The sequence below is a fragment of the Vigna umbellata genome, chromosome 8, assembly GCF_029865625.1.
Source record: "Vigna umbellata cultivar VRB3 chromosome 8, Vumbellata_1.0, whole genome shotgun sequence".
Lineage (NCBI taxonomy): Eukaryota > Viridiplantae > Streptophyta > Magnoliopsida > Fabales > Fabaceae > Vigna > Vigna umbellata.
Genome location: NC_142172.1, coordinates 12,180,161 through 12,187,574, shown reverse-complemented (window position 1 = coordinate 12,187,574; position 7,414 = coordinate 12,180,161). Strand labels below are relative to the sequence as shown.

At 35.1% G+C, this 7,414-nt stretch overlaps 1 pseudogene; it reads left to right on the top strand.

Moving 5' to 3' along the window:
- Window positions 1-4,732: 4,732 nt before the first annotated feature.
- LOC148194013 (uncharacterized) lies at window positions 4,733-6,950 on the top strand (annotated as a pseudogene).
- The last annotated feature ends 464 nt before the right edge of the window (window positions 6,951-7,414 follow it).

The following is a 7,414-nucleotide window of genomic DNA, read 5'->3' as shown; positions in this document are numbered from 1 at the left end:
GAAAACTTACAAAAAAAATATGACCGAAATAAGTACTTTTAATATGCAATGTACTTCCAAAAGGTATTCTCAGAGTAGTGTTAAGAAACTAGAATGAATGAATAAAAACACAACTAAAATTATAAACTGATGGGTAAAGAAATGCACAACTAGCTAAAACTTGGAGCACTCAACTTTCATACTGAAGAACCACTTTTCACAAGGTAACAACTCTCTAACTTCTGGCTTATGACAGTAGAAATCATAACTCTCTCTGTATAGAGATTTCACCCAGTTTACTATTTCAACTTCCCTCTTTTCCCATAGTCACATTGAAACCTATTTCTACCAAGACAAAACCGAGAGAGCACCTCTGTATAAAAACTCATCCTTATGCATTTTCCCTTTTTCCTTCCTAAAGAAACTAAAAATATTAAAGAAACATATCAATGTAGGTGGCTTTGTATCTTTGTGGCTGGTTAAGTGTATGTGAGGTTGTGTATTCTTAGTATGGGGAGCTAAATTTGCCTTGTGATTGTTTGACGTTGAATTGCATTGTGTCATTTTCGTTAGTCTCTGAAATTTGGTTATGAACAAGGTACAAATGGAAAAACAAGTTCCCCCTTTAAAAGGGGGATAAATATTGAGGAAGCCATGAATGGAAAAGTGAATGATAGGGAAAATCAAAGTGAGAGAATGAATATGCATATTCTGGGATAACAACTATGAGAAAACTAGCACCAATCACTTATTCCCAATAGATGGCTATGGCTCATAACAAGGAACAAAGGCAACGAAAGAAATATGGTGTCATGAGAATATGAAAGTAAAAGGGGCAGGTGACAAAGAAGAGGTGTAGAGAAGAAAGTTGACATTTATAAAAATAACATTAGTGAAATGCTTTCCTTGGCATACAACCACAGAAAACATTAGTTTTCAACTCTAAGAGCAGCGGCATGACCTTTTGGTTTAAAAAGATGTTTGAAACAACCTCAACTTCCTTATGTTACACAATGATAAATTATTAAACTTTGCGTAATAATTAAGTATTATTAGGTTATCATGTATCAATTAAGAATTGTATTAAATTTGTTATTAAGAACTGTTATTGAGAATGTATTATTTATAGAAGAGAATACAAATGCCCTGGTATGGTGAGCATGGTCGTGCTTATGGAACAACAACTACTTCCCTCATTATCTGTTCTTGGATTCTCGCTTGTATTGATCCTAAAGGGTTAATAATCTGCATTCTCTTTCTACCTCCTAAGGAAACCTGGGACCACTTAAAAGGACAATAGTTTTTTAATTTTAGAGGATTAAAATGGATAAAAAAAAGAGTTTGTAAAATACATAAGTTTGCAACAATTTCTTTTGTTTGGTTGTCCTTTTTTTATGAAATTCTTTATTTTGTTATTATAATAGAAAGATTTGGTAAAATGAATTACTATATTGTTTTGAGTAAGGTTGTTTGACAGAGACTTTCATACATAGGGATAATGCTTGTATGTATATTCTTTTCTCTTAGTGAAATTTTGCACAAGTGTACAAGGACATAATATTGTCACATTATGTATGAGATTAGATTTGACAGTATTTTAACATTATCAATCATATTTCTTGCTATTCCTTTTTATTGCTAGCCCTCTCTGTTTCTTTCATGTATCTGACCCAAATTCCATATCAAAATAGTAATAAAGAAAGTTAAATCCGACTTAGACCTCTAAAACCAAACCACATGAAAAAGAAAAATCATCTACTTTAACGGCTTCTGCTTTTAATTATGAAAGAAATTAGAATGATAAATATGAACATCATTATGTATAAGTTAACTGTAGTTCAAACTGATGTGTATATGATGGTAGCCAAGACTGACTTGTTGGAACAATTGGCACCGATATAGAGTCGCACAGTGGAATAAGATATTCGGAAAGCGTGTTACGGTCACAAATCAAGTTTCGATGGTCCATTTTATAAAATCAATTTTCTTAGAGAAAATTTATCAAACAGTTGAAGTGCATAAAACAGTAAAGAGTGTAGGGAATAGAAAAATTGACACACTGGATTTTTATCCTAGTTCGAATCAAAAGATTCTACGTCCAGTCGTTAATCACTATAAATAGTGATTAACCTTTTTCACTAAAAATATAGTTGTACAGATTACAAGATAATGAAATGAGCAAGGAATAGAAAACACCTTCCTTCGACAAACGAACCAGAAGAGTGCAGCAAGTAACTTCCTTCGACAAACGAACCAGAAGAGTGCAGCAAGTAACTTCCTTTGACAAACGAACCGGAAGAGCTTCCTTCGACGCATGAACCGGAAGCCACAACTCTGCCAACTTGAAGAGAACCGCTCCGACCTTTGACACACAAAGCGCGAGCTTCTCCTATTCACAAGACCAGGCAAGAGCACTCTATCACTTTGAGAATTTCCTTAGACAAACTGTATTCTCAAAATGACATAGATCTTTTTCACTCGCAGAGAGCTTCCCTTAGGCACAAAGCTCTAATACTCTCAATTGAAAAGTTCTTTTCTAAGAGCTGTGAAGACCTCTATTCATAAGCCTAGTTTCGTGCAGGGACAAAAACTGAAAAGACATCTCCCAACTGCCACTGATAATCGATTATCATACGTGATAATCGATTATTTGTGTCCGTTATGGGGTTTTCAAAATGTGATAATCGATTATCCTGAGCAATAATAGATTATTCCAGAGACTTGGACAATATTAAATGAAACAGTGATAATCGATTATTCTGTGTAATAATGGATTATTTGCGCGAGCAACTCTCTTCTAAATTGGTTCTTGATAATCGATTATTTGTGCAATGACTCACTAAATATGAAAACTTCTAACAGTTTTTACATCATTACAATTTATCCTATACATTTGTTTCTACAAAATGTGTTTAACAAAGATGCATTTTGAGTCTTCAATTCTTCAGCTTTTATCATCATCAAAACTTCACAGTAGCTTCAAGATACCAATGCTCCTCATTGGTAACATGACTTTGTTGTTTGTAAATGTTTCTTCTGTTTTAGTTCAGATTTTTTGATGATGAAATGTAGACAGTTTAATCTTATTTTAGCAAAATAAGAAAATCCAATGTGATATTTTTTTGAATAAGATGTGATGTTATCTGTTTTGCAGTTGCACTTTGGAGGTTGGTACTTCCAATCCAGTATACAACAAGTTTCTTTTGACAATCAGCCAAAGCTCCTAGTAAGTTGTCAAGAGAAAAGGTGAAATATTGAATTGACATTTTAACTTATACATAATGCATACCTATGTGATTCATAGAGTTTATTTACATTGAAGCATATAACATGAATATACTTTAAGACTATGTAAAGTTAGGAATTTAACGTGCTAAAATAAATTATATTTATGACAATGCATTTTTGGTTTGGTATAATTGATATACTTTTGAGATGGTTGAACCCTGTCTCAGCACAAGTTCCCATACTGTAACCCATTTCTTGTAGTTTTAAGGTTTCACCTAAGTTTTGTATAAAATCATGGCCTTTCATTAACAAATTTTTACTTTAGCTTTTTGGAATTTATCACTTATACGGATCAGCCTTGCCTTGAACCAAACTTGCTTCTTTTGTCTTCCACCTTGTCATCCATTAGTTGGTTTAGTTGAGTTGAAGGTTGTCCTTGGTCAATACTATAACAGAATCTCAAAGACCCAAAGAAAACACTAGCTCTCTTCACTCTTTCCAAATCAACCCTCATCTACTTCTACTCTCAACTCATTTGTAGTGTCAACTCCCTTCTACTTTAAACCCACATCCTCTTAACACAGTCTAAGGAATCCTACTAACCTTGTCTATTGTTTCAACAAATCCTCAACTCCCCCACTCATTTTCTTTACTTGATCTTCTTTTAACCATGCAAAAAACACAAATTACGGAGCACATTACTAGTAACAAATATTGTGAATTTTGGATTTGATCTTTGATAGGAACCCAAGAAAAAATTTTGAAAATAAAGTTCTATTCCACTATGAGGAGCTCATAGCTATTAGGGGGAAACAATCCACACTAGTCCAGAACCTACCTCTCTGCACACACACACTCCCTGCCAATTTTCTGCTTACTCTCCATACTACTCCCTGCCAAATAAACCATATCATTTCACTGTACTCATGGTCTTCCTAGGTATAAAAATTGGATTTTTCCAAAAAGAATTTTAATCGGTTAAGTAGCATTTGTAAGCAGCAGTTGCTCAAAGGCAGCCTATAACCTCTTCAAAAATTCGTGCACATCACAATGAGTGTTGCTAGCAGCTCCCACTGCTTGGCTTGTTTTCCTTACTCATTAATTTAACGCAAGGTTTAACAGACACAGTTTCTTCATGTTTATATACTAGATGTTGGGTTTGTACAAGTACCAATCGATGTGCATTCTACAAATGTAGATGACACTTTTAAAGACAGAGAAGCCTATTTTCTTTTCTACTTTTGTCATCTTTTTATTTGTTATTTGTTTACTATAAGAGATGAAGTTATCAAACCAACTTGATTTTCAAAAAAATGTGTATAGACAACATGTAGAGATTCTTTAATGAAATAATACCTTTGCATTCAGCTACAGGTATTGTAGCATAGACCCACGCTGAACGGGTTTCATGAGTTACCTAAACTTTATTATTACTTATCCTTGAAGGAAAACTTGTAACACATAATTAATTTAGCCTGGTATTAACTATTGGCTAATTTTTCGTTAATTGGTATGTATACAGAACATGGATCATGCTCCACCAAATCGGTCATGGATGTACGATAGGTGTTATAGAGGAAGAAGTGCTTTGAAAGAGTCTTTTGTATTGGGTGTTGAAGAGTTTATAAAGTAAAGCTCTTGAACAAGAACGTTATCAAAGAGATGGGGGGCTTCGATGTCCATGTTTAAAGTGCGATTGTACAAAGATTCTACACGAAAGGATTGTCAAGGTTCACCTCTACAAAAATGGTTTCAAGCCTAATTATTTCATTTGGGAGGATCATGGGGAAACCATGGCAGAACCTGATTTAGATAATGATGTCACTTGGAGGGGTGTGGAGACAGAAGGTGAACCAAATGAACAAGTTATGACAATGGAAGACATGGTGCATGATGCTCTTATGCAAAGACAACCCTTGCAAGCATCAAATTCTTCTAACATGGAAAAGGCTCCAAATGAAGAAACTCAAAGGTTTTATAACCTTTTGTTGGAGGCAAATACGCCTTTGTATGAAGGAGCATCAGACTCCAAATTATCAATGTGTGTGAGCCTTTTAGCTTGCAAGTCGAATTGGAATATTCCTAACCAATACATAGATTTTTTTGAAAAAATGCTTGTGGATGTAACACCCATCAAATCTGGTTTGCCGAAAACTTACTACGATGCAAAAAAGATAGTGTCGAAGCTAGGATTACAGTCACAGAGGATTGATTGTTGCGTGGATGGTTGCATGCTATTCTATGATAATGAATATGGTAAGAATGATAGAGCGTTGGTTGAATGCAAATTTTGTGGGAAGCCAAGGTATCAACAACATAAGATAGGAGCAAGTTCTAAAAAACAAGTTCCTGTTAAATGCATGTTCTATTTGCCAATAATTCCAAGACTCCAAAGAATGTATGCCTCAACAGAAACTACAACAGAAATGACATGGCACCATCACAACAGGTCGTCAAATGGTGTTTTGCGTCATCCATGCGATGGAGAGGCGTGGAAGCACTTTGATAGAGTACATCCTGATTTTGCCATTGAGCCACACAATGTTCGCCTTGGTTTATGCTTCGATGGTTTTAACCCATATGTGCAGGCATCAAATATACCATATTCATGTTGGCTAGTAATTGTGACGTCGTACAATCTTCCTCCAAATATGTGTATGTCTAAACCCTACATGCTTTTGACTTGTCTCATTCCGGGGCCATTCAATCCAAAGGTAGGCATTGATGTATATCTAAAGCCCTTGATAGATGACTTGAAAAAGTTATGGAATGGTGTCCTAACATACGATATTTCAAGATGACAAAACTTTAACATGAGGGCGATGCTAATGTGGACAATTAATGATTTTCCTGCTTATGGAATGTTGTCTGGTTGGAGCACTCATGGTAAACTGGCATGTCCACATTGCATGGAGTATACAAAGGCTTTTAGATTATATCATGGACGAAAAAATTCGTGGTTTGACTCCCATAGGAGGTTTTTACCAAATGACCATGCATTTAGGAGGAATAGGAATGCTTTCAAGAAGCGGGAAGTGGACATGGATGATGCGCCCCCATATCTGACTGGAACAGAACTTTGGAATATAGTCAATGGTTATCCTAAAGTAACTGATAATGGTGCACCAAGAATAGATGGATACGGTGAGTGGCATAATTGGACAAAAAGAAGCATCTTTTGAGATCTACCCTATTGGAAGGATAATTTGTTAAGGCATAATCTTGATTTCATGCACATTGAGAAAGATTTCTTTGACAATATCTTTAATACTGTGATGAATGTTAGGGGGAAGACAAAAGACAATGACAAGGCCCGAATGGATTTAACTTTGTATTGTAGACGAAAAGATTTGGAGCTAAAAAGTCATAGTAATGGAAAGATGTACAAGCCAAAAACAAATTATACATTTTCAGCAGACCAAACAAAACAAGTCTGTCATTGGGTAAAAGATCTTAGGATGCCTGACGAATATTCTTCTAACTTGTCAAGGTGTGTTGATGTCAATAGGGGAAAGCTCATTGGGATGAAAAACCATTACGGTCATGTGTTTATGGAATGTTTACTTCCTATAGCGTTTAGTTCTTTACCAGCTCATGTTATAAATCCAATTACAGAAGTCAGTCATTTCTTCAGAGATTTGTGTTCTACGACATTAAATAAGGATAACCTTCAGAAGATGGAAGAAAACATTCCAATCATTCTTTGCAAGATGGAGAGAATATCCCCCCCCCCTATTCTTTGATTCTATGGAACATCTCCCTATACATCTTCCATATGAGGCAAGACTTGGTGGACCCGTCCAATATACGTGGATGTACCCATTTGAAAGGTGAGAATATCATGTTGTATTATTGATCTTAGATGCCATATTTCATGATCGTAACATACGACTTTCAAAATTGTAGGTTCGTGGGATACGCTAAACGTTCAGTAAAGAATAAAGCTAGGATTGAAGGATCTATTTGCACATCATATTTGCACAAAGAAACAAATCATTTTTGTTCCCACTATTTCAAGAACTTTATGTTAACACCACAAAGCAATAGAAATGAAGTAGAGATTGAAATTGAAAGGACAACATTATCAGTGTTTAACCAAGCTGGTCGTCATTCCGGGAGGGAATTAACTCATTGGCTAAGTGACGAAGAATTGAGATCAGTTCATGTTCATGTCTTGATCAATTGCAATGAAGTTCAACCTTATCTT